Raw genomic sequence first — 7889 nt, 5'->3', positions numbered from 1 at the left:
CTGACATTGCGGCATGACTTAGATCCTTTCCAGATATCTCAAAGGCATGAAGGTTTTCTTACTTTTCAAGCCATAGCCCCAAGGCATGTCCCAGGAAGGAGAACAGGCAAATCAGGAGCAGAGCATCCCATGAGGCCAAGGGCAGAGACCGGGGCCAGGGGAATTTCCGGGATTCCGCGAGACGGCCGCGAGGCGGCGCGCGGCCACCGCTCGGTCGCGAGCGCAGAGCGTCTTTCGCTGCTCACCAACCGCCCCCAGAGGGCGTCCGACTCGCGCCGAGACCAACTGGCGCCTCAGCGGGTGCGGGAAGCGCCGCGTCCTGGGTCCCGGCGATGCGGCGACACTTCCCGGGCGGGAAGCCGGGCTTGGTTTGCTGCAGGTCCCGTTGCTCGTGGGGCCGCCGCCCAGGCTGCGAGACCCGCCGGGGCTGCGCAAATAGTGAGTTAAGAGCTGTCTTTCCCCAGTTCCCCTGACTGCCGTGGGGGAGCCCGGCTGGGCTGACGTCTCCCCAGACTGTTCTCTGAGCCCAGGGCCGTCCAGTTTCGTGGACTTTCTCCATCGTTGTATTCTTGACTTTCTCAGATAACATTTAAGCGAGACACTTACTTCACGTATCCATTTATTGAGGCGTTTGGAGGCTCGAAAGAATCACGAAGTACACTAATGTTCCTCTTCGGATTATTTCTGGGGAGAGATCCCGACCCAAATTCAGAGAAAGGGAAACTTGTCCACGATCGGGGTAAAATACACAAATATTGGGACCTTTCATTTGAACGAGTTGGGGATACCTCCGGTGCCGGGAAAAGCCATGTGGTGTAATCACTTTTTGGGGGGTGGGGGGCCGATAACAGATTTTACAAGCCTTGTGTCCACTGTCATCCTTGTTCCTTATCACATAGCTGGTCACTAGCATTTCTATGTCCATAGTATTAATTTCATAAGTTGGACCATATGCAAGTTTCTCTTTCATTTCAGTAAAGTCTTTCTTCTGTTGCCATGACAGTATCCGTGGTGTGAACATACCCTATCATCTGACCCATTTCTTCAACAAGGACGTTTGTTGTGCAATCAAAAATAAGGAAAGCATTTTGCTTCTATTTTCTCTACGGTATTTCAGATGGAACACGATTTCTTAGTAGCAGTCTACATTTGTGTTGAATGTTATTACACAGATAAGGTGGGGGGGGGAGAAAACTATAGCACCAAACACATGTGACGGTCCCCGCCTCTAGAAACAGGGCCATTAAAAGACTGAGATTTCATCCCAAGATTACAGAATGCTCCCCTCCCCCACAAGGTAACACCATAGCCCCAGGCATCCCCTCTAAGAGCAAACAACAGCCGGGAGAGCCACAGGACACAATGGAGGCCCAAAGTCACAAGGAGATGACCATAACAAGGACACTAGAGGCATTGCAAGTTTCTGGAAGGTACAGTGACAGAAAACATTAAAAACAGCTCAACTCCTAGCCAGATTACTGTTAAGCCCTCACACAGAAGGCCTATTTACCTCAGCCCACGTCACCCAATACAGCATGCTTGGCTATCAACAAAAAATGATCGGGCATGCCACAGGGGTGTTTATTCAAGAAAAAAGCCTGAATATCAGTGAGAACAGTGAGCTTGGTGGCATTTGAATTTGCCCTATTCTATCCTCCCCCTGGTTCCACAGTGGCTTGAAAATCAGCAGACTCACCACTAAAGTCGCTGTGAAAACCAGCAGCCGAGCAGCCATAGGGGAGGACAGATGGATTTGGAGCACCCCCACCCCCGCCCCGCAAAGGCCCATCTCCAGAGGATTGTCACTCTTTGACCTATTGTTCAGCTCCCTGGAAAGGCCCCATTCACAGGGCTTGTCTTCATTTCACCCAACTCAGAGCTCACTCAGGGAGGAAAAGCCCCTGTCCTCAGGGAGGAACAAGAGGCTAACCAAAATCTTAGAAGGGAAATTCGAGGAATGAGGTGTCCATAGGAGGAGGGCTGAAAAGCATTTATGCATCATGGGGCTGAGGAGGGATCCAATATGAGCCCCCCAAGCCCCTCTACTGATTAGGCAAGAAGCAGGACACAGCCATGGCTAATGCACCTGATTCCAAGCGAATGTACAAAGATCACAGCGGAGCAGCTCAGCCCCACTGGGGGCACCTCTGCATACTGACAAGATCCTGCCCTTTGTCACCAAGTGGGGTTAGAAGGCAGGCAGGCACCGACCCCCCTTCCCCAGAGAAGGCGATGCCCAAACTGTACATTTTTCTTGGGCTTAAAGACAAACCCCACAGGCAAATGCTTCAGAGATGGCATCACAGTGTCCTTCTCGAGGAGATACACCAGGGAGGAGTGTGTGCACGCGTGCGTACATGTGCAAGATTGTGATTCTTGGGCATGCCAATCCTCTTCAGGGACTGATCATTCCACCCCCCTCCTCCTTCCTCTCTTACCACTCATGCTGCTCCAAATTTTTCCTCACTGTCCTCATTTTTCCCAAGGTGCTCTCTGTGGCTGCAAGCGGGACATTTTCCCCACGGATGGCTGGTGGATCTTTCTGACCTGCGATAATGCCATCAAGCTAGCCAATGTGGAGAGCCTCCATGGAAAGATGCTTCCCTTCCTCAAGGTATTGAGCTCAGTGGGGAGTCTTCATTGTCAAGTTCAAAGTTAAACCAAAGGCATTACTGATACCCATGACCTATCCTGTTTGTAAACCCCACACAGATGGACATAGGAGGATCAGAGGGGACTCCCCCACCCTGGAGGACATCCATTTGCACCAGGACAGGATTCTGCACGATGTCATAGAGAACAGTGTAAGGAGGACAAGGACACTCACCGGGGAGGGCTAGCCCAGCCTGAAAACACTCCTACGGGCACAGTGTTTACGCTCAAACACAGGACCACGTGCGTTTTGTGAGATGGAGCCCTGCACTCCACAGCATCCTTGTCATTCACCAGCAGGTGACTTTGCCTCCCCAAACCATTTTCTCACTCTCTGCCTCACTTCCCCAAGGCACTCTGTGTGGCCGCAAAGGGCACATCCCCACCAGTGAGTCCTGACTGCTGCTTCTGACCTGCAGTCATGCCCTCAAGCCAGCCAATGTGAAGAGTCTGCTTGGCAGGGGCCCCGTTTCCTCAAGGCACGCACTCAGCAGGAGACCTCATTGCTCATTGTCAAGTTCAGAGTGAAACCACAGGCCTGGCAGTTACCTACACAGCACTGGGCCTCTCTAGGAGCTGGGTGGGTCAGCCTGGAACCCACCCCGGCCTCCCTCCCCACCCCCACCCCGCTCAGTGCGCACCCAGTGCCCCCTCCCTGTGGCAGTGGACATTGTTCCTTCTGGGGGTGGGCTTGGCAGGGAGCCGGGGGCCATGCGGAAGCAGAAGGGGAAGCGTAGTATGTGTTCCCAGCTATGAAGTAACTCCCCACTGCAGTGCTTGGGAAGTAACCTGCACTCCTTGTGGGTATGTTGAGATTCCCCGTAAAGCTGTAAATGTCACGTGCTCCTCACTCTGGGTTTGGCCAAGAAGACCTCTTCCCGCTCTCCCCATGCTTTCCCTCTTGTTAGGGAGAGGAAGAGGGGTAAGGGGTCTTGCCTTACCCTCCCACCCCCACCCCAGGCCTGGGGAGTTCATACCAGCCAGCCCAGGTCACTCCCCACATAGTCACACCCTGTGACCCTTCGACTGGGTATCAGAGTCCTCGCTGGAGCTGGGAGAGGACAGGGCATTCTGGAACCTTAAAGGGGCCACTGAGTAAGAAACACCTGTCTTGGCCAGGTGGGGAGGAGCCACCACAGCCTCCTCCTAGTCTGCTCCCCACCTCACAGCACAGAGCTGGTGTTTCTGGTCCCTTCTGTGCTAAGAGAACCAGAAGGGGAGGAAGGGGATGTGCCGCAGGTGGCAGGCCTCCAGCAGGGTGGCCAGGGCTGGTGGGGGGCAGCTGCTCGCTCTTCCTCATCTGAGGATCCTATTGTCTCCTGCCATTGAGTAGGCAGGCCCAGTCACCCCCAACTCCTCCAAATTGTGTGAAATGGAAATCTACTTGCTCCTTACCCATCTTGAAAGCTGAAGGGGGATGTCCGGTTGTGTCTGCCCTTGGCGATCGGGGCACACACACCCCCTTCACAGCTGTGCCAAATGAAGGGTGGTGAGGGAGCAGGACAAAGTCTGGTTTATCTGTGTCTTTGGATGGAGTCTTAAGCTCTCGCAGAGAGAAGCTTCTGAAGGTTATATAGTATTTTCACTTGTTGTTATGGAAGAAAAAAAATGAAATTTTAAACTAATTGTGCCTCAGAACAGGTACAATGAAGTATCCTAGATGTGTGCAGATGTGCACCACCTCTGTTGCTTTCTCTCTGCACCCCTGGTCACCTTTGAGACGCCAAAGCAGGCCATCAGGAAGAGCCAGAGTTCACGTCTTTTGTTCTCTGAGCCCACAGTCTGGTCTACCCTAAACTTATATCCTGAACAGAGCGAGCATAGAAGACAGCACTCTGGCTGTGAGAAGAAATACATAAATTAAGAAACAGCAAAAACTTTTGCTCATGGGAAAGAGACCGTCCTCTTCAAAGGATGCCAATGACAGGGCTATTAGATTTTGACGAGTGCATGCAAACACTGCTTCTGGAGATTTCCCTATGCACAGGAAACGGGGGATGAATTTCCACCTAACTTGATGGAAAAAAACCATCATCCAAAGCCAAGCCTGGCCCCGTTGGGAAAGGGGCCTGAGGAACCCGGTTTCCTTCGTCTAGACTTGTGCATCTTGGCTCAGGGCAGAAGCTCCCTGGGGGTTGTGGAATAGACTAGACCCGACAGATTGAGCATTGAATCTGAGTTTTGTGGTAACTTCTCTCATGGTTTCCATTTCCCCTGCTCGACTAGGACTGTTCTGGCCCTCAGAGGCTGCTTGAAGGCTGCATGATGGGGCACTTGTCTCTCTCCTTTGATCTGGGTAGGAAAGAGCCTTGTAGAGAACAGGAGTTCCAGTCTAAAAGCTCTTCCTGAACCCAGACTTCCTCCTTGTTCTGCCTTTCCTTGCATATTGGGAATCTCTGCTTCCATCCGGCTTTCTTCCCTAGGGTCAGTGCCAAGGCCAGCATGCACCGCTGAGACCCAGGGGTCCCCAGAGTCCATAGCGTCCACTTCACCTTCATCTGGGCCTGTACTTCATGGGGCTGGTTCTGCCATGGGTTTTTGCAGTAGGCCTTCTTGCCCCTTGCCTTTTTTACTGGGACTGAAGCCACTGAGAATAGCTCATTCTCTTTTTACTCATGTTCATTTGGAAGGAACCTGTGTGCTCTATGGCAGGACTGGCAGAATCTCACTCACAAGGACCTCACTGGCCTGGGCAGAGTGGCTCTTTCTTTTGACCTGGGTGTCCCACAGTCCTTTCTGCCTCCCAACGTGCTCTCCGTCACTGAGGCACGGAGTGTCATCTCGCTCAGCTCTTGGGGCTGCATTTTTTTTTTCTGGCTCCTTCTTGCAGCCTGAAGCTTAGCCTGCTCCCACTGATGCTGGCCACTTTCTCCAGCTTCCCAGTTGGCACCCACCATCTGGAAGGGTGCAGATTCTGATTGGCCTTGCTCTGGGGATGAGACTCAGAGAGACCAGGAGCCAGGCCATCTGAGGCCTGTGGCTACAGCTGGGACTCTGTGCCCAATGGGAGATTAATGTAACCAAGTTGCTGCTCTTTAAAAGCATGGTTTTCCTAGATCTTAGCAGGCCACGTCCTTACTGGTGTGGGATATTGCTTGCTTACTGAAGTCCCTAGTCACTCAGATCTCATCTATCTTATGGCAATTTCCCAGGCACAGTCTCCCAAAGTCTCCCAATCATTCTTGAGGAGCATGGTGCTGTTTGAACTTGACTATTTCTTGATCTTCTTGGCCCCTGAAATTCGTAAATTCTTTGCTAACATTTTTTTTTTCCTAAAGAGGAAATTCAGATATTCACGAAATGTGGCTGAACTGGACTTTGGTAAACTCGTAGTCTTTGAGGTTGGTGTCATGCCTTGGTCCCTTGAGCCTTATGTATACTCAGAATATCTTTTTTTTTTTTTTTGACCTTCCATGATTACTCACTCTTGAAATGCCTCTTGATTATGGTTGAGGAGCATTGGGGTCTTCTCCCTCTATTTTTTTCCCAGGACATACGACCATGGATATATCATAAAGCCATCTCCACTAACTTCTTCCTGCTGTGAAAACTGAGCTTAAAAGAGATGCTTTCCTTCTTTGGTGAGGCTGACATTGACAGACTTCAGCATTCAATGTCTGATATGTTTGGGAGAGAAGAGGCAAGCCAAGAGGGGTTGTCTGGAGTTGACCTCCATGGGACAGTGTTCAGTTGGATTGGAATTGACTGGTGATAGTGGTGTAGAGAAAATTGGTGGTGAGGTATGACTGCACTGTGCGCAGAAAAGAATTAACCTTGTCCAAAGGAAGGTTTGGCTCATGCCCCCAATTCCTAGTATATAACCTCTAAGCCCTTGGACTGTCCTGCTTGATATGTTTACCTGGGGCCTTGGGCCATGCCAGATAGTCTATACTAACAATGTGATTTATGTTGTGGGCCTTGGGCTATATGGTATCAGCTTGACTCTTGGAGGAGCTGGAGACAGAAGTCAACCTTACTAGTGATCAGCCATGTTTGTACGACTGATCTCCAGTAAAAACCCTGGACACCAAAACTTGTGTGAGCTTCCCTAGTTGGCAATATTCCATGCATATTGCCATATGTTGTTGTTGGGAGAAGGATACACCATCCACACAATCCCAAACTGGAACTCCATATCTGGAACTCTCCTGGACCATGCCCTATGCACCTCTTCCCTTTGCTGATTTTAGTTTGTATCCTTTCACTGAAATAAACCATAACTGTGAATATAACAGCTTTTCTGAGTTCTGTGAGTCCTAATTCATTATGAAACCTGAAAGTGGTCTTGGGGACCCCCAAATTTAGGAGGTATGTGGAGTGGAATTCACTAAAACAACCCTGGCTGGCTCAGTGACATGTGGTAAAAACATGATTTGGGTAAAGGAAAGATGAGGAGGCAGAATTTGATGAACCTTTGCTTTCTGAATGGCCAGTGGGTCACCTATGGTATGAAATTACAGCTGCACCGTTGTCAGTTACTGGAGACAAAAATTATCAGTGTAATTTAGAAACAATAGATCCAGTTCCCACGCAGTTAGCTCATTGGATACATAAGGAAATGCAAAATAAGATAACAAGCTAAATATACAATCCCTTGGCTATTGCTATAGCTAAAATGAAAATAAGAGTTTGGGGCAGATTCTGATGCTGGGCCAAGCATGGACTTTGACTGATCTAAGCTACAACTACTAGCATCAGGGCTGCTACAAAGGGAAAATGACAGATAGCTAAGGAAATTAGAGTGATTGACAAAAAAAATGGGGAAGACAAAAGAGAGAGCTAAGGGAATCATCATCCCAGCAGGATGGAAATCTTTGAAGAGTCATTAAGAAATGGATAACATTTCTGGTGGGCATGTAAAATGGTGCAGCCACTGTGGAAACAATTTGGCTGTTTCCTCAAAAGTTTAAACATAGAATTACCATATAACCCATTCCTACATATATACCAAAAAGAAAAGAGAATATATACCCACAAAGAAACTTGTATATATGTGTTTATGGCAACATTAGTCATAATGGCCAGAAGGTGGAAACAACCCAAATGTCCATCTATGGATGAATGGATAAACAAATTATGGTTATGTACACTGAGCAGAATATTATTGAAGTGAATAAATGAAGTACTGATACATGCTACACCTTGAACGAATCTCAAAAACATTATGCTACATGGAAGAGGCCAGACACAAAAGTTCACATATTGTATGATTCCTTTTATATGATGTATTGAGAATC

The 7889-nt window shown here is 49.3% G+C and overlaps 1 long non-coding RNA gene across 1 annotated transcript; it reads left to right on the top strand.

Moving 5' to 3' along the window:
* Positions 1-291: 291 nt before the first annotated feature.
* On the top strand, positions 292-6884 carry LOC141369929 (uncharacterized). Its single transcript, XR_012373513.1, has 3 exons — positions 292-438; positions 2487-2614; positions 2713-6884. It is a non-coding gene; the product is annotated as an uncharacterized lncRNA (long non-coding RNA).
* The last annotated feature ends 1005 nt before the right edge of the window (positions 6885-7889 follow it).

Source organism: Callorhinus ursinus, unplaced genomic scaffold (genome assembly GCF_003265705.2).
Source record: "Callorhinus ursinus isolate GAN/ISIS: 27379988/994484 unplaced genomic scaffold, GSC_fseal_2.0 scaffold24, whole genome shotgun sequence".
NCBI lineage: Eukaryota > Metazoa > Chordata > Mammalia > Carnivora > Otariidae > Callorhinus > Callorhinus ursinus.
This window is presented reverse-complemented; position numbering and strand designations above follow the sequence as displayed.